General features: G+C 42.3%; 1 protein-coding gene across 15 annotated transcripts in view; it reads right to left on the bottom strand.

Annotated features, from left to right (window-relative positions):
- The window catches only part of ATP2B2 (ATPase plasma membrane Ca2+ transporting 2), a 368,365-nt gene that overhangs the window by 169,963 nt on the left and 174,337 nt on the right, over positions 1–24,065 (bottom strand). Inside the window, exon 1 of one of the 15 annotated variants that reach the window (XM_081847770.1) lies at positions 18,288–18,367. The exons of the other annotated variants lie outside the window; for them this stretch is intronic. The gene's annotated coding sequence lies outside the window, so the exon portion shown is untranslated. Of the gene's footprint in view, positions 1–18,287; positions 18,368–24,065 lie in introns of those variants that run through there. 15 annotated transcript variants of the gene reach the window in all.

The following is a 24,065-nucleotide window of genomic DNA, read 5'->3' as shown; positions in this document are numbered from 1 at the left end:
AAAATATATTGTCAAATGTATAATGAAAAACTGGCAAAATAATTTAGGTGGCAAAACAGGTTCGACACACATAGGTTTGGCTTTAGCCAGAATAAGTGCCCTTGTAAGTATGCTGCACTGAATTCCATCCATTGTTTTTCTTTTGGATGTAAATCTAACTGACTCGTTTTTTTTGTGAGGGGTGGGGATTGTTTGGCGTAAATCAGTTTACAGGGTATAACTAGTTTCCATGCTATCAACTGCCAGTGCATGAGCTACCTTTAATTTGCAAAAGTAGTTTAGATATCCCTTTATCCACAAAGAATGCTTGCCCCAGAATACTGCAAAAGCCATGTTCACAGAGTGAGAGGGTAGCATTCACATTGTCTTGCAAGTGCTTTAGGATTTTAATCCCATTTTCAAAACTGATTTAGACATTGATTTAGGTTACAGGAACTGAAATGAACATAATCCCATCAGTAAGTATACAGATTCAAATGCAGGACTCTTCCTTATCTCTCAGCTTTAGTATACCAGTTTCTCAATCCACATTGTCCTTCAGAATCTGTGGATATGACCGTTTCCCAAAGTGTATGTTAGTCATCTAGGGATGCTTCCTAGATGTGCCTAAGAGGCAATTTACCTAGCTGACAACTCTGACCAGGTGGTTTACCTTATAAAGAGGGTTGGCCAGGAATGAGCCATTTAAGCTTATTACGATATCAATGTCAAGCTCAAAGAAGAACTGCCAAAGTCCAACTAATCCTTCATGCTGAACTGAAAACATATCTTCCTAATAGGAAAACAACACATGCACCATGAAATCATATTTGCAAAAAGATGTCCCACTGACCGTTGTTATGGTTGCATTAAGTGGAGGAATTGACTAAATTACTGGAGATATAACAGCATATTTTTAATCTTAGCATTTTACATTGACTGCTAGCATCAACATAAATTAGTTTTGGAAATGTTTGCTTTAAACTATTTAACCAGTTTAAACAATACAAAACTTCTCTAACATGCAAGCTATTTAGGATTAGGCTATGGAAGAGTACCAGTAATGAAGTAGGTGATGTTTGAAGGCTTAAATGCCTCCAGTATGCCTTTCACAGTTCATCCTCTTATATGTTACGTTTTAAACTTTTATAACACAAGTTCTACCAAATTGGAACATATGCTAACCCCTTTTCCATGGGAAGTATTGAAATCGAGAATGAAACATTGCATACAATCTTTATAACGTTTCTACAGTTTGGTTATCTGTGGAGCTCTTAAAACAGCATAAGATGGCTGTGATGGGAAGATGGGCTGAGTGGTACTCATCCTCATAGATAACCCAACCCAGTGAATCAATGGACAATGAGATGGAGCAGGGGAAGGCTTGATGTGGTAGGTGCAGTGAACAGACTCGGTCTCTCTCACCCCAGATAAACATGACTGATGGGTAAAAGAGGGCCAAAAGCCTGTTTGATCACGTTCTGACCTGTTACCCTATTCTAGAGCACCTCCAATGTGATAAAGCTTTCACTTGTCTGTCCTACTTGAACAGTGCTCCTGTGCAAGTGGAGAATCTCCCTATACATGGAAAAACTGCAGATCACACATGGGAATAATTCACCGTCTCTTTAAGAACTGGAGAGCAAATGTTGTTAGAACTGGCTGCAACTTACCAAGTTGGTCTTTAAGGTGCTACTGGAAGGAATTTTTTTATTTTGTTTTGACCAAGCAAATCTTGGTAACCGAGCAGAAGGAAACAGCTCCTGAGTTTGTAGTCTACAAGTCTTCTAAGTTGATTATTTTAAAAATGAAATGCTTTATTTATAATCAGAAGTCCAACCACATTAAACAAAACAACAAATCACAGAGAAGGCTTTTAATGGAGGAGAAGTCTGTAGATAAACGGACTCTCCATGTTTGGAGAACTACTAATGGTGGAAGTCTGTTTCCTTTATGTCTTGTTGCAGTGTGTCCATACTTCTCTGAACTCCCCTCAATAAGAAATTAGTAGGGTAGCCATGGGATGGGGCTTTTCTTGGGGGTGGCCCACCCGGTCCACCAAACTAAGATCTGTATGCAGTATGTTGTCCCAGGCTTTTAAGATTATGTTTTATGGTTGGCAGTTTTGGCTCCTGCATTCTTGCTAGTTGCTGTTGTTCTGAGGTCCTGTGCTTTATACTGCATTTTAGCTGTGATTTGTAATTGGGCTGGGATGTGCTGGCTTGGATCTTATGTCTTACTGTGTTGTTGTTTGTGTCTTGCTACTTGCGTCTTGTTACTTTTTAAGTATTTTATAGCATGTAGGTATTTTTTATGGGCATCTAAAATGGAGAAAATTAATACATAAATGTGAAACAAGATGGGCACTTGGTTTCATCCAGCTGCCATTTCATCCAGCTGCCATTTCATCTGCCAGGCTATTTCTCCCTGACATTCGGGTGTGGGTGTGCTACGCAGGTGGCACTGTGGGATAAACCACAGAGCCTAGGACTTGCCGATCAGAAGGTCGGCAGTTCGAATCCCCACGACGGGGTGAGCTCCCATTGCTCGGTCCCTGCTCCTGCCAACCTAGCAGTTCGAAAGCACGTCAAAGTGCAAGTAGATAAATAGATACCGCTCCAGCGGGAAAGTAAATGGCGTTTCCGTGCGCTGCTCTGGTTCGCCAGAAGCGGCTTAGTTATGCTGGCCACATGACCTGGCAGCTGTACGCCGGCTCCCTCGGCCAATAAAGCGAGATGAGCGCTGCAACCCCAGAGTCAGTCATGACTGGATCTAATAGTCAGGGGTCCCTTCACCTTTATGCTGCAATAGGGTACAATAACATTATTCCTTCACATTCAAATAAATCATACAGCCAATACTGAAAATGGCCCACAGTCTGAATGATATGGCTCACCTAGTAAAATATTGTCTGAATTATATTATCAAGCTGTTTGGGAGACAGAAAGGGATAAAATTTGCATGCCAGTACAACTTTTCACCATGTAACAAGCCTTGGAACCACCAAAACTACAAGCACAGAGTTAGTTTTTAAAGGTCATTGAACCAAAACTTGCTGCCAAATATATTTATCTTAATTCTCACAGCCTCTTTCTTCTATCTACAGATTAAATTTCTATATCACCCCCAAGAAACAGAATAGCTGAACAATAGCAAACATTATTAACTCTCCTCAGAAAACAAGGAAACAGAAAAAGGATCTCATATCACAATTCACTCCCAAAGATGAAACAAAATACTAAAATAAAATATCTGCTTGGGTACATAAAAAGGGGAGGCATGCAACTTTATATTTAGGGCTACACTCACGGCCCTATCTTAAGAGTAAGTTGGCTGAATCACATTCCACCCCTATAATGAGGATCTGTGTGGAGGAGAGTCTATATTTTATAATTATAAAATGCTTCAATTGACTGTTCTGAAACTTAACATTGTAGACAATTATAGAATTTGTTTCCATCTGCACTGCATGTAACTAGAAGAGGTAGGAAAGGTACTGCAGGAGTGTTTTGCAGTTCTAGGAACTATATAAGGTAATACTGTTCCAGTTTCTGAGTTCAAAGCAAAGTATTATGAGACTCCTCTGCATACTAAAGAACACTTCAGTGGTCCCCATACCAAACCTTGGGAGGCTCCACTACATGTCTCAGAGAACTGTCCCTTTATTCCTACTCTTTGCTTCCTGCAGCTTAACCAATTTGGGATCCACAAGAGGGCTTCTCTTTTTTCCCCCCTTGACTGCTAAGCTTACCCTGGAGTCCTTCCTGAGGAACTTTGCCAAAAGCTTTTTAGAAGTCCAAGTACACGCTGTCAACTGGACCACCTCTATCTACATACTTGTTGACACTCTCAAAGAACTCTAATTAGCTTCATGAGATAGGACTTGCTCTTGCAGAAGCCATGCAAACTCTGCTTCAGTAAGGCTTGTTCTTCTACATACTTGGATATTCCACCTTTAACAATACTTGTGGTTAATGAGCACAGAACATAACCACAAGTCCCACTTTGGGCAATGCATTAAACCAAACATTGGCTTAGCAACACAGCCAGGGAGATGCAAATTGGCTGTGAGCTCTCCTCCGGGAGATTGTTCATTTGCATGGTCTGGCTAAGCGAAGGTATGGCTTAGCTTAGCATGTTGTGAAAATGTACTTATTAATTCACACTGTTTTTTTAAGTGATATAGCTTCTGGGAATACACAATCTCCGAGTTCCTCAGACTCAATCTAAATTAAGTGGCTCAAGTTTCTGCTACCTAGATTGTGGGCCTGTGCCTAAGGATGTGTACATTTTGTTAAAACAAAACCTAATACATTACAGGTGCTTCTAACAAATAACAAATAACAAGCATAAACAGGGTGGGCAGAGCATTGAGATGCATGGAATGACAACGCTTCCACCTATTCGAAACTCTACACAAGAATAATGAAGATTCAGTTACTTAACTTTTCAGGTGCATACAGGTCACATGCTTGGGAGGCCAAGCTTGTGTTTAAAAAGAAGGCTCCTCTGCTAATAACAGCATATAATCTAAGATTAAAATGTAGCACAAGAATTTACATTCGTCTTCTTCTTTTCCTACGTAGCAGTTATTATTGGAATATCAATCCTGTTCTCAGACAACTCTTTTGTTTCTTCTGTGAGCATCAGCAAGAATATACACTGCATTCTGTCAAAATGAAATTCTGACACATACAAGGCTATTTGCTCACTATCCGATTTGACTGTTAACCTTTCAGCTGCACAGACTCTTACAGCTGGTCCAATATTTGAGTGCCCATTCATCATTTAAGATTGGAGAAAGGATTCCTGTCTCAAAGAAATCTTACGGGAAAGGTCAGTGAAGAAAAAACATCAGCTATGATTCATAGCTTCTTGCTAAATCACTTCTTACTTAGCGAGCAAGAGTGGAATGGAGTATGAAGAGGAGAGGAGAGTGACACAGAGTATTGTGGGGTTACTACTGGTCTTGCCCAAAATACTGGATCCTTTACTGGATCAGCAAAATGTTACAGCATAGGCAAGGAGGAAACTTGAAAAATAAGCTGAAACAGACAACTCAGGAAGGTCACTTCACCCTTTAGTGGCTTTCCTCTCTAAATAAAGTGTGTATTAATTAAAAGCTGTTGCTTTTTCCAACAAGGCTGGAAGGGGGTAAGGGTAGGCGGCTGTCATTAGTCACAAGCTCAAGGAGTCGTAGGTCCTGCATAAGATAGTGGTTGTGACCAGCAGTGGTGTGGTTCACGTTGGCAGGTGTGCTTGTTTTCCTAAGACAACACATGGAGAGACAATCCTGAAGAGCAAAATGAGGAGTCCTCCCTTCCAGTATGTCAGAGTTGAGTCATGGGAAACTGGAGGGGAGCCTGGACCTGGAAATCAAGAGTCAGAAGTTGTGCCAGAGGATAAGACCTGAGAGGGTCAGACCAAGATTCAAACCAAGGAACAACGTGAAACTACCATGGACTGGTTGGGCACAGAGGAATGGTGGGAGGAACTAGCTGGGGAACCCACAAGGGAAGAAGGCTCAGAGCCTGGGGAGTGGTGGGCCAACAATGAGTGGTTGGAGGAAGAAGAGGAAGAAGATGGGGAGGAGGAGGTGTAATAAGTTTGAGAGGTAACAGGGCTTAGTGGGGGAGAGTATGTTGCAGAAAGAAGTCCAGAATCAGAGGCAGAAGCTGAAGCAGGATAGGAGGGGGGCCAAGTGAAAGAGATTAATCTGGCTGGCGAAGAGGCATGGGTGTCTCCTCCTCCTGCTGAGGCAACCTGCATTTCCCCCGGTCTCCCAGAACCAGGAGAGGCTTGAAGCAGGTGCAGTTTCAGATTGATTGGGGGGAAACCGTGCAGCTGTGGGGAGGTGGGGACCTTTAGTCTCAGCAACTGCTTCATAGGGGCAAGACCTACCAGAGATGAGTTGGTAGGCTCATTAGGCCTGTGCAGAATCTGTTTCTGCTAATAAAGAATTAACTTCAACTTGCTCAGTGTGATTTACTGCTGACTTGCTCCTGTCCAAAACATGTTTTGGATACCCAGAGGGTGTTACTTGGAGAGTGCTTTTCAGCCCCATGCAGCTTCCAATGTGGGGTTCAGCAGGGCTCAATTCTATCCCCCATGTTGTTTAACATCTACATGAAACCGCTGAGTGGGGTTGTCCAGAGGTTCAGAGTGCGTTGTCAGCAGTATGCTGATGACACACAGCTCTACTTCTTGACATCTGCAGGTGAGGCAGTGGACGTGCTGCAGCAGTGTCTTGCCTCAGTAATGGACTGGATGAGGGCCAACAAAGTGAAGCTCAATCCAGATAAGACTGAGGCACTGTTAGTGGGTGGTACCTCAGACCAGATGGCTCGGAGGTTGCCTGCTCTTGATGGGGTTACGCTGCCCCTGAAGGAGCAGGTTTGTAACTTAGGGGTACTCCTGGATCCTTTGCTGTTGCTTGAGGCTCAGATGGTCTCAGTGGCCCGGAATGCCTTCCATCAGCTTCGGTTAGTGGCCCAGCTACACCCTTATCTGGACAGTGATATCCTAACTACTGTTGTCTATGCTCTGGTAACCTCAAGGTTAGAGTACTGCAACGCATTATACTTAGGGCTGCCTCTGAAGACGATTTGGAAACTTCAGCTGGTGCAGAATTCAGCAGCCAGGTTGCTCACCGGAGCAGGAAGGTTTGAGCATATCACACCGATCCTGGTCCATCTGTACTGACTACCAATTAGTTTCCAGGCCCAAATCAAAGTGCTGGTTTTGACCTATAAGGCCTTAAGCAGCTCAGGACCACAATACCTCAAGGACAGCCTCTTCCCATATGAACCTACCCAGACCCTGAGATCATCTTCTGAGGCCCTCCTTCCTGTGCCACCTCCTCGAGACATCAGGAGGGTGGCAACACGAGAATGGGCCTTCTCTGCAGTGGCTCCCCGTCTATGGAATGCTCTCCCCAGGGATGTTTGCCTGGCGCCTTCCACTACAGGGTGGTATAGAAACTAAATAAATTAATGATGATGATGATGGATGAGGAAGACAGGACCCAACAGCTAACATCAATAGACTGGGCCAGTCATAGGAACGTAAGAGTCTTACCGGATAAAACCAAAGGCCTGTCTAGGCCAGCATCCTGGTTCCCATATCAGTCTATGGGAAGCCTGCAAGCTGGACATGAGAGCAATAGTCCACTGTTGTTACCTTATCTTCTTTTCAAAGATGCTGGAGATGTCAATGGGGTTCTTTGAAATTGTGCTGTCAGTGCCAACCAGCTAATTGGTGCTGATAGTGGACCTGATTGGTGCTGGTAATGAAGCCAGCTTGACAAGGAACAACCGATAACAGCTTTTGAAAAGTATGCAATGCCCTCTATCAACAAGTGGGATACAAAATGTTAAGTGAGTCCAAGGCCACAAATCAATATGCTTTTCGCTTTTACCAGACTACACTCTCAGCATAAATCCAACGGAGACCAAATTGCTTTCCATACTTGCAAGCTGTCTTTGAGTGTTCACAAATACAGACAAACCGGGGGGGGGGGGGGTGCTAAAAAGACTCCTGCACCGGCAGACATTATTGCTGCTTGTTCAAATGAAAGAATATAGAGGAAGGGGAATTAACTCAATTTTATAACATTACAATTCTGATAAAGCTTTGATGTCACTGCTGACCATTCAAGTTATTCTCTTTAAAAGGCCAAATCCTGAGAGTCTGCGTTTACATTAAAACATTGTATTGGTTGTTACCAAGAAGGGGAAAACTATACGCAGGTAGATCTATTTTAAAAAGAGTTCATATATCATGATCTTCATAGGTGTCACTGCTAGAGTAGCATCATATACCGAAGACGCAGGGGCGCCTGCTATCCTATTTTTATACATAATGAATACGTCAGTGTTAGGAACTGAAGCCACAAAGGACTTGAGCCAAGATTTATCAGGCAAGGGTAGATTTTCACATTCATCCAACACGAACAGTCTTAGTTTTCATTTCTTTGAAAGCATGACTCCTCAGTAAGAAGAGAAAAGGGCTGATCCTCAACAATTTTGCCCTTTCTGGTAACAGATTTGTGGATACCATGCCACCATGAATCAGCTACTGCTTTTTAGTGAGGTGGTGCTGTTTCACATGTATTGAAATATTGCTGCATCTGTGCCTGCCTGCAGGGTGGATAGTGGCATGACATGATCACATATAAAAAAACCAACTTTTCTGCATAATGAATAAAAAGAAAGAAAATTCACCATTAATCTCAGTAGGCCAGATAAAGGAATTATGGCAGCAAAGTTCCTGAGCTGTTGTTGATGAACCGTACCAGGTTCCTTTGTGGTGTTCAGTTGTCTGACCTGACCAAGCAAAGATCAGCTGCTTGACAGTTTCTCAGAATATGCCTTCTTCTAAGGTGCCTTCACATGTTAGTCTTGTGAAATGACTACATGGAATTAAAGGGGCTGAAGAGTCTGGACACATACCCTGACGCTGCATGCCTTCCCTGGCCCTGCCAACATTCATGCATGAACACTGATGTCTATAGCAAGGAAGCCTTGTAAATTTCTCCTGCTGTAGACATCCACCTTCAGTGTATGACCATCATGGATGGGAAAGTTTCTGACAGTGGAGACAGTGCCAGCAGATGTTTATTTATCTAGCTATTTTTTAATTTATGCTCTGCATCTGAAGAGACTTTCCAATGGCACGCCAAGGGGGCTCTAGTCATGTTTCCTTCCCTCGCAGCCTGTTTTGCACCTTCTGTCATCTTTTTTGACTTAAGTAGATGGACAGTTTTGCTGCCCAGGGTTAATTTTCTGAGGATTATGGCAGTCTCTCAAAGGACAGTAATGTTTTGCTTTCCAATTGACAGATGTACTGATTCAGGGTACCTCTGACTTGATACCTGCAATCTACACCTTTGGGATAAGGTAGGTTTAGAATACAACACATTTTTATTCTGTTTTATACTTGAATGTGACTTTTAACAACATTGAATTGCTGTTTATGGTTGTGTTGTTCTGTACAGTATTTTTAGCTACCCTGTGCTCTAGTTAGGAGGACAGGTGGGAAATAAGTAAAAATAATAATGATAATGGTTTAGTGTTATATGTAAAAATGGCAACAGTATCTTGAGAATTTCCTATCAATCCATTATCTTCTATATAAAGGTAAAGGGACCCCTGACCATTAGGTCCAGTTGTGGATGACTCTGGGGTTGTGGCGCTCATCTCGCTTTATTGGTCGAGGGAGGTGGCATACAGCTTCCGGGTCATGTGGCCAGCATGACTAAGTCGCTTCTGGCGAACCAGAGCAGCGCACGGAAACGCCATTTACCTTCCTGCCAGAGTGGTACCTATTTATCTACTTGCACTTTGACGTGGTTTCGAACTGCTAGGTCAGCAGGAGCAGGGACCGAGCAGGGACCGAGCTTACCCTGTCGCAGGGATTCGAACCTCTGACCTTCTGATGGGCAAGCCCTCAGCTCTGTGGTTTAGACCACAGCGCCACCCGCATCCCTGTCTTCTATATAGTCATAGTCAATTTATTTATACACCACATTTTCTAGAAATACTTTAGTGCTCAAAGCAGTTCACAGGAAATAAGCAGCATAAATAATAGTACATATATACTTCCACAATAGTAGATTTAAACATTTGTTTTTGCAAGTACTGAAATCATTCTCTTTTTGGTTTGAAATGACAGTGACAAACATAGAAAGTATCCTTTTGGAAACGATTCAAATAAATCTAGTTCTAATAAATCTAGCCTAAACTAGCATACTGTATATTATTAATTTATATAAAAACCATTTATACACCACTCACAATTCAAGAATATTCAAGTGGCTTACAACAACTAAAGCACAGATTTAAAGCAACACATTAAATAAAAATTAATGACTAATTAATAAAAAGCAGCACCCATAATTAACTGAAGTCTAAACTGCACAGCACTAATGGGTACCAAAAACCCATATATAAAACAGTTTTTAAGAAGCATAATATTCTCAGCATTTTTCAAAATAACATTGAGGGAAGGTGATGGTTATTAGAAACTCATTATTGCTTTAATAGTAAAACATGAATTTATTATTGACATGTTAATTCTTGTTAAATAGTGTATCTGTGTGCTATAAATCTATCATTTAAACACTTGTTTAAAAAAAGAGAGAGAAATAACAAAATGTTTAGGGAAAATTCAAAGTGCTGCCATAGCCTGGGAAGGAAGACAAGCTTTGGCAAAGGTTTCTCAGTTCACTTGATGCCATATATCTAACCCTGTCCCCAGGGAATGAGAGTTCCCACACATGCACCCCTCCTGTAGCATTTCATTTTAGAAATGCCTTTGAAGCACTTTCTCTATTCAGCAGGGATGGCTTATTACACATTTTCCTTAGGGCTGCAATTAATATTTCTCCCTGTAGAAATCCCCTACTGGGGATTCCTGCAGCATATGATCAAAAGCTTCAGAATATTCTTGTAAGCATTTTCCAGCTGTACGCCTGATCTCTAACAGGCTAAAAAGGTTTTTTGACCTTAGTCTCAAAAGTCTGCTCTTCAACTTGGCCACAAAGTTCCATAGCAAAGTCCCCTCAATTTCCTCCTTTAAAAGTATCCTGTGGCAGTTGCTCTCTTGATTTACACAGAATGGTAAGGGACGGACTAATAACTACCCAGATACTCCCAAATGTGATATCTGATAACATAACTTAAATCAACTGCCATACACTATTAAAGAGAGGTCATTAGATATAGTAGAGCACATTCTCTCATTCTTTGTATACAGAAAAATGGTGTCTGGTATCTTCAGCTAAAAGTAAATCAGGTAGCAGAACTATGAAAGACGTTTGATGGAAGCCTCTGCAAATCAGAGAAGAAATCACTGGACTTTGTGGACTAATAGCTTGACACAGTATGAGCCAGCTTTTGAATTCACAGTGAAGAATACCAGGAAAATATGTGCTGGTGTGGTCCGTGCTGATGTGGTGCGTGGCATGGAGAAGATCAAGAGTGGAACCCAACATTGCACAAGCAGATTTCTACTCACATATTGGTACTTCACCTTCCTCTCCCCTGTTTAGCTCAACCTCACAGCCACAAAATCTGCTCCAGGGGTTCCCCCAACCATCCAGATAAGAGTGTGACGTCATGCAGGGGGCTTCAAGTGGAAGAAGAAAGTGGTCCCATTGTGCAAGTGGAAAACTCTTACTTGTAAATAGGGAAAGGATCTTCATTGAGGCAGTGTAATGATACACACTCAGGAGCAAAAGAGCCATTCAGGTCCAGAGCTCTTTCAAGGTGAAAGGTTGGCTGGGATGGGCCTGGTCCAGGAAAAGAGGTCAAGATGCACAAGTCTGGGGCCAGCTACAAGAAGTTCAAGACAGCATGAGAGCTGATAAGTTGTTCTAACAAGTTTTCCACAACTTTCTTGCTGCTTGAGTGGTTAGTCTGCAAGCAGATGCTGCGTTTATGTGGATGTGTCTGGTTCCTTCTCCTGAAGTGGCAACTGTTCCCAGAAGAGAGCACTACACCTGCCCTCCTCCCCACAATCCAGCTTGGCCACCCCAGACTCAGGCTCCATGCTCTCTTTCCATTGGGGGGGGGGGAGCTGGAAGTCCCATCTCTACACTAGAGTCAAACGGAATCTGGAAAGGGAAGAGGGAGGAAAGGACTTCCATCTATTCCAGCCTCCTCCTCTGATTCCTCTTCTTCCTCTGGATTCTGCCATCTTGGGGCCAAGCCCAACAACACCAAAGGAGTCATGACAGGCCATTCTGTTTACACATGGATAACACTGGATATAAGCATATAATATCTTTGGGGTCTAATACAAGGCATCTGGTTCACACAGATAATTGGAAAAACTATTACCGTGATCCTTTTGGGGATTTCATAAACTTCATAAATATTGAAGCTGAAACTATTCCTAACAACACCCCTTTCTTTGAAGTATACTATGATATTATAATTTGCTCTCCTTTAGCTAATAGGATCTGACCTTTCATTATTCTTCTGTGCATTAGTATAACTTTGTAACTTATTTATCACTTATAAACAACACTGATGGAACAAGTTACCGTATTTTTCGCCCTATAGGACACACTTTCCCCCCTCCAAAAATGAAGGGGAAATGTGTGTGCGTCCTATGGGGCGAATGCAGGCTCCTTGGCTTCAGCGATAGCAACGCGAAGCCTCCGAAGCCTGCACTCCGGAGGCTTCGCGTTGCTTTCGCTGAAGCCAGGAGAGTCTGCTCTTTGAGGCTGGTGGGGGGGGAAAGCAGTGCTTCCCCCCATCGCCAGCCCCAGAGGATTGGGGGGCAGTGGGAAGGCGTGTGACGCCTTTGCGCTGCTCCCCGACCCCGCTTTGAGGCTGGCGGTGGGGAAAAGCAGCGCTTCCCCCCATCGCCAGGCCCACAAGCTGGGTCGAAAAGCACCCAGAAGTGGTACGCTCTTTAAAGGCTGCGCGGCTTCTGCGGGCTTTTCTATGAGGTGGGGGAATTCCCCCACCTCGCAGAAAAGCCAGCAGGAGCCGTGCAGCCTTTAAAGAGCGCCCTGCTATTGGGGGCTTTTCCCCAAGGAGGGAGAAGGGACTGACTGGCTGAGTCAGTCCCTTCTCCCTCCTGTGGGCTTTCGCGGGAGGTGGGGGAATTCCTCCACCTCCCGCAAAAGCAGGGAGAAGGTTTTGGAGTAGCTCTCAGAGCTGCGGGGGGGGGGGTCACATTTTTTTCCTTGATTCCCCCCCCCCAAAAAAACTAGGTGCGTCCTATGGGCCGGTGCGCCATATAGGGCGAAAAATACGGTATATCAATCTTTAGAAGAAATATAAACATGGCAATCAAAATACTAATGGGGCAATTCAGTTGCTACCTCTAAATATACCTCCAGATAATCCGTTTCCTCCAAGGACATCTGAAGTTGCATGGCCACCACCATCTCAAGAAGCTTTCCCAAGAAGGATTTGTCACTGGGTAGTATATGTTACACAACTCAGGGTTATTTGTTAAACACTAAAGTTAAGGGAGCTGTTGGGAAAATATAAATTACCCCCCCCTCTGTGTGTACATATGTGACATCATCAAATCTCACAGGGAGCCGTGAGCGTAGCCAGGGGGGGCAGGGAGGCAACTGCCCCCCCCCGATCAAGTAAAACAATAGAAATACTTAGCTAACAGACCAATCATGTCAGTTCTGTCCCCCGCTAACAAAGTCCTGCCCACCTAAAAAAAATGCTGGCTACCAGATTTCTGGGGTCCTGCTCCATCCCACTGAGTGACAGCATCTGGGAACCACCGTTTTAATTTTCCACAGTTCCCTTGATGACTCTGGAGAAATGTGGCAAATTAAAATGGCAGCTCCAACCTCCCTGGTACTGATCACACAGTGCTGCAGTTATCTCTTGCTTAAGGTCCTCTCAAACCTGGAGCTGGTATTGTTTCTAAGTGTCTACTGTGTACAGATGTAAGAGCAAATGCTCTGCATGCAAAAGGTCCTAGGTTCAGTCCTCAGCATCTCCAGGTAGGTCTAGGAGGGACTCCTGTCTGAAATCCTAGAGATCTGATGCCCATCAGTGTACTGTAGACAATACTTAGGTAGGTGGACCAATGGTCTAACTCAGTATAACACAGATTTCTGTGTTCCTTGATTTTAGGGGAAGGGCAATTGCTTAGTGGTAGACCACCTTCTTTGAATGCAGATAATCCCAGGTCCAGTCTCCCAACAGCTCCAGGTAGGACTGGGTGAAACCCCTGCCTGAAGGCTAGGGATTCACTGTCAGTCAGTGCAGACAATAATGAGGTAGGAAGTACGGCTTAGTATGGTATTGCTCAGTATTATGGCAGTGTCCTGTGTTTTAATATTCAGATCCTGTTATTGGTTACACACACAGGCTTGTACAAATATGTGCATTGTCTGCATCAACATTTCCTGTAACTATTTTTGACAGTTTCGTATTAAACACTTAGTAGCTTCATACGGCATTAATCCTGTTTAAACAGAAGTGTCAAAGATGTGCTTGAAAATTATCCTCGAATTTGACTGCATTCAATTGTGATCCTGATCAACATGCAAGAGTCTAAGGATGGAACTGCAGACTGCATAGCTCCAACATGAAAAACATGGGAAGCTGCCTACTAACCTGGTATTGTCAACACTGACTGGCAGCAGCTCTCCAGGGGTTCAGACGGGGAAGGGGCATTCCCAACCTTACCTGAAAATTGAACTGCTTGCAAAGCAGATGCTCTACCACTGAACTTCTTCCAAGCATGAGTAAGTATGGTATTTAGGATACACCGGCTAAGGGATGCAAACTGTGAGCACCTTCCAGCCCTCTGAACAGAACAAGGTGGGCAGCTGCCAGGAGCAGCTGCTAGGCTCTTGTCATTGTTGGCTGACAAAGGGAGACACACAGCTCAGTTGGTTAGAGTGTGGTGCTGCTAACACCAAGGTTGCAGGTTTGATCCCAGCCGCATATTCCTGCATTGCAGGGGGTTGGACTAGATGATCCTCAGGGTCCCTTCCAACTCTATGATTCTACAATTCTGTAAGTCTCTTATCCAAGTTACAAAGTGTGGATCTTCCCGCCATTCAGCGGAGTCACATTCTGCACGGATTCCAGCCCGATAACTGAGACTGCAAGAATAAAGCTGTGAGAAGAAAGTTGAGCTCAAACTTTATTTCGTGGAAGATCGAGATTAAATTCCAGAGAATACTGTTCACAAGCTATAACCTGCCCAATTTATTTTACTGACTTCCTCATGCTGGATTCAGAGACCACTTTTGAAGGTGGTCTGGACATAAGGAGAAGCACCTTAGCACAGTGGGTAGGGCATTTGGTTTGCATGCAGAAAGTCCTAATGTCCATCTCCAGGCAGCACTAGGAATGTCCACGGTCTGAATATAAGGTCTTACAGGGTGGTATGAAAGTGCAGCAGCTGAACAAGAGCTTCCAAAATTATGCAGTGCACACAGACCTCTCTACGTGGCATGTTGTAACATCGCCAAGAACTATATTACCTGGGCACACAAACATGTTTGTGAACAATGAAGAAATGTTCATCACATATCACCAGCACAGAAATACCTGAACTCTAGGAACGGGAAAGTAAAATCTCAAGATACCTTTTTGGGAGTTACACTAGTTTTCTTGTTTTGTGAAAGGTGTGAATACTTTATGAAGATTGTGATATTTCTGCTGCCACACTGTTTTCATGTATAGCTGCTTATCTGTGATTTAATCTATTTGGAGGAGCTGTGGAAGAACAGAGCTAGCTGAGAAGACTCTTATGGCTGCAAGGAAGGCTAATTTACTTTAATGCAGTAGTCCAGGTGGAAACCATTAGAAATCTAGCCAGCCAGGAAGGAAGGAAGGAAGGAAGGAAGACTGGTGAATGAGAGAGAGAGAGAGAACACAGAGGAACTATTAAAGACTTCTATGAGCGGTACCTGCAGCCAAAGCTGTGAAATGTTCTTCAGGATATGGTTTGGATGAGTGCTTTCCCTACTGGAAACCTATTATCTGTTTAGGGTAATTGAAATCTGGGCCTTTTCTAAGCATTATACTCCATGTTCATCTCCTCTCCTGGTCTGAACACTTATTTTGTTTAAAAGGCAATGCAGTGGAAAAAGCAGCAGCAGAAGCAGACTGCACCTCTTTACCATCTTAGAAATCAATGGCACTTAAGAATGTTGGTTTTTCCCCATCCTAGCATAGTGCTGGCAACTAAATAAATACAATAATAATAAATGTAATAATAATAATTTATTTACACCCTGCCCATCTGGCTGGGTTTGCCCAGCCACTCTGGGCGGTTCCTAACAGAATATTAAAAACACGATAAAACATCAAATATTTAAAACTTCCCCAAACAGGGCTGCCTTCAGATGTATTCTAAAAGTCAGATAGTTGTTTACTTCCTTGACATCTGATGGGAGGGCATTCCACAGGGCAGGCACCACTACCAAGAAGGCCCTCTGCTTTGTTCCCTGTAACTTGGCTTCTCACAGCAAGGGAACCGCCAGGAGGCCCTTGGCGCTGGACCTCAGTGTCCGGGCTGAACAATGGGGGTGGAGACGCTTCTTCAGGTATACTGGGCCGAGGCCATTTAGGGTTTTAAAGGCCAGCACCAACACTTTGAATTGTGCTTGGGAACGTACTGGGAGTCAATGTAGGTCTTTCAAGGACCGGTGTTATGTGGTCTCGGCGGCCACTCCCAGTCACCAATCAAGCTGCCACATTCTGGATTAATTGTAGTTTCTGGGTCACTTTCAAAGGTAGCCCAAAAATAACAACAGTACCCAAAATCTAGATTACTAAAATAAAATATCAGCCCTGCTTTACTCAGAGTGGAACTTCTGAAATTAATGGGCCTAAGCTTTGGACTCATTCACACTTTCTCTTGTCCTGCTGGCTTTCCCCCAAGCCACTCTTTCATACTCAGTCGAAGAAAACAGCTATTTAGGTTCTCTCCAGATTGACGTTTCCTCTGATTTAGCACTGAAGAACGGGTTTTCCCTTGGAAAGGAGCGGGACAAGGGGGAAATTGCTCAGACCTGTGCTTTCTAGGCATGGGACAAGCAGAAGTATGGATGACTCCTTAGTCATGCGTATAAATTTAAATGGCTCTACTCTGAGTAAAGCATAGTTGAATATCACCCTATTTTCCCAGTCTAATTTGACTCCCCATTCACTGGGTATTAAACTAACCCCAGATCTTTTATGTGACTAGCTGCACCTTGATACCTCAAAGGACTAAGGCAGAAATGTGTGAGAGGTAGGCTGGTAACTTTAGATGATTTGCTTACAAGACTGATATAATCCCAATATAACATTTACTACTCTCTAGCAACCTTGCTTTGGAATGCATTATGACTCGTTAAAAGCAAATCTAAAAAGCCACTGTAGGATATTATCATTGAATTGTTTAATTTATCTAACTAAAAGATAACAAGAGACAGACTATTAACTCAATAAGATAGTCATAAGCATTCAGAGATGAAAATTCACTTGATCATGACTGTTTGCTTGATCAGCAATCTAAACGAATTATAGTGTTTCTTCAAAATTTCTTTTTAAAGCAATAGTTTTCATATGCCTCACTTACAGTAAACAAATGCCAACAAATCGTCATGTCTCAGTAGGAGGGAAATAACACCATTATATTATATTTTTTATATATATATATATATATATATATATATATATATATATATATATAAAATAAACCTGGGTATGATAAAAATTGGATAAATACAGACGCTGATGAATCAGACGAATAGAGAATTTTCAGTATTGCACCATGAAACAAAACAATTATTGACAAACAATTATTCTGCTTTCTTCCAGTGGCCAAAAATTGAACACCCAGAATTAAACATGTTTGGCCATCAAAACCACAAGACTTCAGCAACCTAAAATCAGTTTTAGATTGTAAAGACTGAAAATAAGGGACTGAAAACAACAGTACTGAAGTGTAATGCCTCCATGCACATGGAAAAAAATGCTGGTCATTCCATCTCAGAAATGATGCCATGACCCTAGAAAGACTCAGAAAATGGCAACCAAAAATCTCAAGGGCTTAGAGCACCTTTTCTGCAAGGAAATGCTAAAGCACTTAGGATTTATTATTATTACTATTTTAGGATAAAGAATGCTTGTGGAGGGAAATGTTGCAGAGATTTATGAAATTGTGAATGGCATGGGAAGTTAAGAGAAAAGTATGTTTCTTCTTCTCTAATAATTTTAGAGCTAAGGATCACCAATAAAATGGATTATTGGGAGGTTCAGAATGAAGAAAAGACGAAAGGATGCTGCACTGTATGGAGCGGAGTGCCCAGTTTATAACGCATTGTTCTCCTTACGTTCACATTTTGAAATTAAAGGAATGTTGAATTTCTAATCCATGCTTGGAGAGGAGCTTGCTAGGAGTCTGTGCCTGTGTTCAATGTCAAGCGCATTGAGACTGCTCCCTCCTTTCCTGTAACTTTAAAAGCTGAGCACCATGCCAGATTGAGGGCACTAGGAGAAGGGGACGACAGAGGACGAGATGGTTGGACAGTGTTCTCGAAGCTACCAGCATGAGTCTGACTAAACTGCGGGAGGCAGTGGAAGACAGGAGTGCCTGGCGTGCTCTGGTCCATGGGGTCACGAAGAGTCGGACACGACTAAACAACAACAACAAGTACTAAGATGAAACAAAAAAAATGGCCACAAAACCTGAGCAAAGGGAGAAACTTTAGACAGTATCTGTCAGCACAAAGAGTTTCACTTGCCCAACAGGACCCCACACTTTTTAGGGCTGCCAGCAGGAGAACCATAGTTAACTTTCTCCAGTAGTACTCCTACCTCTGCCATTCATGGTAGGAAATCATTCTGATGGGAGGGTGCCTGTAGGCAGCTGGCAGGAAGAGTGTCACTGCCTGGAAACTGGACATAATCCTGGAGGCTTCTGAAACTGCTTCCGAGGCAATTCCCCAGTTCCTAATGGAAGCTACCTAGAGGGAGCAGTGGAGCACGAGACTGAATAATTTAGCCCATCAGTGGAGATATGCCTAAAAAGAGCGCAAGAAATTCATGCTTTAGTGCAACTAGGTACTCCTCCAATTAGAACACCATGTGTGGTCAGCAATGGAGCCTTTTGTGGGGTCATATGGTCCCTGATTTCATTGTGGATATAGCACTGCAGAAAGCTCAGCAGCACGTTTTTCATATTCTTTTTAACCTATAGACACAAACCAGACTAGCAGAAGTGTGGAAGTCAAGCTCCACTCTTTGTGGCAATGCTGCAGTTGGGATGGGTGCAATGAAGGGAGTCACAGTCAGAGGGCCAATGGTCAACCTACATTCCAAAAAATCTTAGAGCTAACTTACAGTAGCTAGAAGAACACTTGAACCACTTCCTTGGGCTGTCGGTGTGTTTTCTTCATCTGAAGCATTAAGTTAACTGTACTTGGTTCCCATTAAAATCAATGGTTCTTCTCATATTGATTTTAATGGAAACTAAGTGCAGTTAATTTAAGTCTGAATCCAACCCTTGGTTACTTAAGGCTAACTTTAACTTACTACTAATACAATCCATTCATTGGGAGCCAGGTTGGTATTATGTTAAAAATTTGCATTCATGCTTTCATGCATTTTAACAAAAATTGAATGCCACATGTCATTTCCTACAATTCTGTATTTATTCTGACTTCCTAATTCTTTGACTAATCTCTTAACACATTTCTGCCTTGTTAGATCATCTACAGTCACCTGCACAACACTTATGAAGAGGCACAGTGCATGTGCAATATTTGGTCTTAACAGAATGCAGCTATATTGGAAACATTTAGTGTAGACACAAGCTATGCGCACAGCATAGTAAGCTATATTTGATTGCCTTTGGCAGCATTTATTCTAATACTTAAAGGACAGAATGTAAAACATTCTGTTTCATTGAGAATCTAATGTGAAAGCTTCAAGCACTGAAAATGTGTGCTGCCATCAGTCCATCAATAGGGATATTTTTAGAACACGCAGAATCAATCATTATAATTCTAGTGGGGGAAAGAAATGTAGTAAACATGCAGTATGAAATGAAAGCCCTCTCAAGTAAGGACAACAGCAGTGGCTTCCAAGTTTGACTTTTGTAGTTCCACAAGCTAATGCTTCCTCCCGACATTTTAGAGGATTGAACATCTTTAAATAAATTGGAATCCCTTGCTGGAAACAGTAGCTTTCTAATTCTGTATAGTGCAGGAAAAGAACTTTCTAAAAATGAAGATGGCGAGTCTCTAGCTTCAGAGCCTATGCCAAATGTAGTGAGGTGCTGAGTGAAGCCAACATTTTCTCATGTACCCTTCCTAAAAAGACGAACTTCACAAATAGTAGTGTGGATTGCCAAAATCCGGTCTGCTACAGTACCAGATCATGACTTGGACCCTGCTAAGTTTAACTCATATAAATATTATTAATTACCGTATATGCCTCTGTCTATGCCCAGCACCACACCATTACAGTTTAGAGTTAAAAACTGTATTGTGGTATAAAGGGGATGAATGAGGTAGCCAAGCTTGCAAATGACACAAAATTATTCAGGACTGTGAAAATAAGGGGGATTGCAAAACGACTTGTCCAAGCAGTGTGAATGGGCAATAAAATGGCAGACTGGGAGCATTTACTATGTTTTTATATGTACTGTAAGCCACCCAGAGTGGCTAAGGAAACCCAACCAGATGGGCGGAGTATAAATAATAAAATTATTAATATTATTATTACTAATTTCATATATACCTTCAGGGAGGCCCCTTTGGTCAGCCATATTTGCCCCCACATGGGGCAAAGTCAAAGCAGATGAAAAATCCAATTAGGCTTCTCATTCAGTCTCTCTCTCTCTCTCTCTCTCTCTCACACACACACACACACACACACACACACACAACCTGCTGGCCTCAGATAAAGGAGGAAGGGCATTTACATGCTTAGTTCTCACTTCAGACACATAGGCAAAATAGTGAAGCAACCACCCTTATGAAACGAAGTCCATCCCCAAACCCCATCAGTTTGTGAGGCTGCTGGGCTTCACTCTGAGTCCCAGTGGCTCTCTTTAGGTTGGACCTTGGAGTCTGAATCCAGAGTCGTACAACCCAGGGCCCCTAAAAACGCTACCAGTGGTAGATGACAAGGGGCAGCCGCAAGAAACTGACATAGGGCCAGTACCTGGAATGGGTAGTCATGTAGCAGGGCTGATAGCAGTTGCTGAATATTACAACATTAAATTGTCCTGATGCAGAGCAAAGTACCTGGCAAGGCTCTATCCAGCTGCACCTACCACGCCCCACTGGTGTGACCTCAGCTGAATGTGACTAACCAGGAAAGACTAAACTGGAAGAGCTCTTGGCACCAGGGTGGACAGTTCAATGAAAAGTGTCGTAGTGGGGAAGGCAAATTCCCTCTTAGATATTATTAAGAAAGGGACTGAAAATCAGATGGCAGTTTCACAGTACCCAATGGTGCAGTCTCATTGGGAATACTATGTACAGTTGAAGCTAAGAGTGGATGTCACAAAGCTTGAAATGGGCAACTGAATGGAAAATATTGATGGCTTTTAGCCACAGTATCCTAAAATGTAGGATTCAATGGAGTGTCCCTATTCAGAGGCAATGTTCAAGGGGGCAAACAATAAAGAATATTGTTGCCGCTTGTGAGCATTCAGAAGCAGGTGGCTAGCCACTGTTGGAAACAGGATACAGGCCAGATGGGACCTTGTTCTGATCCAGCAGGGCTGTTCTTACATTCTAAGGGCTTAAAATCTGAATGTAGAGCCTATATCTACCCCTTCTGGACTACAGATGTTGGTAGGTATAAATACTTGATGCAAAACAACTTTGCTCAAGCAGTTTGGAATGCTAACTGGAGTAGATACTCACCTCTGCAGAAAAGGAGCCAGTCAAATTTCCTCATCGTTGCAGTGCTTTATTCTTTAATTGTTTATGCACACTTTTAGAATACATGTCAACTAGCAGACACAAAGGTTGCAATTCAACATCACCCTAACACAAACATTCTATGACCACAGGCATTTCTGCTCTCCCCTCTCTCCCCACCCCATGCAGTTCTAGAGAGCCTTCTGACCACTCCCCCTTTAAAACTGATTTGGGGACACAAGGGGAAGAGTGGGAAAATCCCACTGTGACAGTAAAGTCCCTGCACTGGCTCTTGCTAGGGCAACTACTCAGTTGAATCTGGCCCAATATATTTCATTGGTTTCAGGGTGGCTTGTTTCAAACAAAACGTTGACCACAGGTGTGTGTGTGTGTGTGTTTTGTTAAGCCGCAGTTGGCTTCTGAACTCCGTGCGGCTCTCTCAGAGGAGGGAGGGCTTGTGCAAGCCCAAGACTTGCACATTTCTAATTTTTGTCATGCTAAATTATAGTTTAACAGAATATCCAAATGTGGTTAGTGAGCTTGATGGCTGAGCAGGAATTTGTTTCTGTGTCTGTGGCCTAAATACAAGACTCGAGCCACTGCACCATACCAGCTTTTTTTGAAATGCCATTACGTAAGTGCAGAATGCTTAACAAGCATGGTTTATTCCCACACTGAAGAACACAATAGACACCTGTGCATTAATTGTTTCCTTGCAAAAGCAAAGCAAGGGACTGCATGTGTAAAGCAAGAGATTTGCTGTGCCTACTGTTGAGAATATATTCTGTTTTTGCTTGGTTTGTAGTACAAATCACAATCGAACTGGTAAGAATTGTTCAGAACTAGAGCTAGGCATGGATGGACAAGGGTGTAGATGGCTGAGGGTACGTGTATGCGTGTGTATGTGTTTGAATAGGCATGTGTGAGAGAGGGGGGATACGGGGGGGGGGGTTAACTGGCATACAGCCTCAGTAGGTTCTCTATGAAAGAATATGGTCCTCAGGCAAAAAACACATTCTCCTCCAGTGTTTAAAGGTTTAACTCATGAATGTGGAATTTATTTTCTAAATAAGGCTACAAAATGTTTACCCCACTGCATCCACAGAATATTTCCCTTCCTATATGCTATGGAGTACAACTTAACATTGTACCAGGTTTTCTTAAGATTAAACAGCAAATGTGAAAAGCACAATATTCTTTCTTAAGTTCTGGGCACAAATCAATTATATATAGAACATATATAGAATTCCATCTGAATAATGAAAAAGTGACTTGATTTTACAATAAGTATTGCAAATAAAAATGTGGCATGTATATTATATCTTAGGTTGCGCTGCTAAGGTCTTTCCAATTGATTACATTACAAAAAAAGAACCTCAGCAACAGATGCGGTAATAATTAGAGAATAGAAATTTCAGATACCCAAAATGCTTTTTAAAATATTCTCTTAGTAATCTTTACAACAGTCCTGTAGAGAAGGTTAAGTATTATCATTCCCAAATTGCAAAAAAGGGAGAGGCTGAGAGAACAGTGGCTTGCTAAGGCCACCTAGTGAATTCACAGCAGAAGTGAGACTAGAACCAAAGACTCTTCCCCATCTCAGTTTCTTAGCCACTATGCTACACCAAATGAAGACCTCACACATCATGCAGCCTTGCATTCATCACCAGCACACCATTATAGTATCAGGAATGCTGACACCCCACTTTTAAGCTATTGAAACCTAAAAGGTAGGTTTTCAATCTACAGTAAGCGAGCAATGTTATGCAAATATTTATGAACTCGAGATTCCAAATTAAACATTGCATGTGTTGGATTGGGTTGCAAGTGTGTTCTAAAAAAGAGAGAGAAAGAAATCTATTGCAATCTCAAAATATGCTCTCTATGACTATGTAAAGTTAAGCATAAATCTGCAAATGATCTAGAAGAATTACAGCATTACTTGCTTTTATTTAATAGTCATAGGATTGCAACCATACAAACCAATCCTTAACTATTTACTCAGAAAGAAGCCCCGGTGTGTTCAATAAGATTTACTCAGAAGTAGACTTGCACAGGACTGCAAGCTTGGTTTTCTGAAGTTTTCCCAAGTTTTTATTTTAAATGAATTTAGTAACAAGTATTTTTCTTTTCAGTGTCTTGGCATAGATACAGTGGCAATTAACATGTTTGCCTATTCTTAAAAGGAAATCTGAGAAGCATAGGTCCATTGCCTAAGAAGGCATTTCTTGCGAGTTGAAGATAAAAGAGGAGATTATGCAACTTTCACTGCAAGGTACCACTGTCAGTTGTCATCTTGTCTCTGAGCACTGTTAAAAGGCTAGGCATGGGCAAATGTATTTCAGATCTGGTAACATGTATCACTATCCAATTAAACGAAATGCATAAATATCAGGTCCTAGAGTTTTACTGCAGTGTAATAAGCCAACAAGGTTGGCTTGTACTTACAAGGTCATGTCTTCTTAATAATGTCCCATCAGAATTTGAAATAATTATAGCTCTACCTAGACAAAAGAGCCATGTGCAATTATAAGGACAAATCTGGCAGAAATGAGGAAAATTCTTTATCAGCTTTTGGAAAAGGACCTGGCAAAAGAGGTGAGCATGGCTAAAGAGGGGTTTTTTTATTTTTGAGAGAAATAAATCCTAGCACAATTTAGATGAACAGTGTCAAAGCACATACGGCGGTCTCCAGCAGTATTTAGCAGGTAACTGGGGG

This window comes from Podarcis erhardii, assembly GCF_964252035.2.
Source record: "Podarcis erhardii genome assembly, chromosome: 2".
NCBI lineage: Eukaryota > Metazoa > Chordata > Lepidosauria > Squamata > Lacertidae > Podarcis > Podarcis erhardii.
The sequence above is the reverse complement of the archived record's forward strand: the minus strand, read 5'-3'. Positions and strand labels throughout refer to the sequence as shown.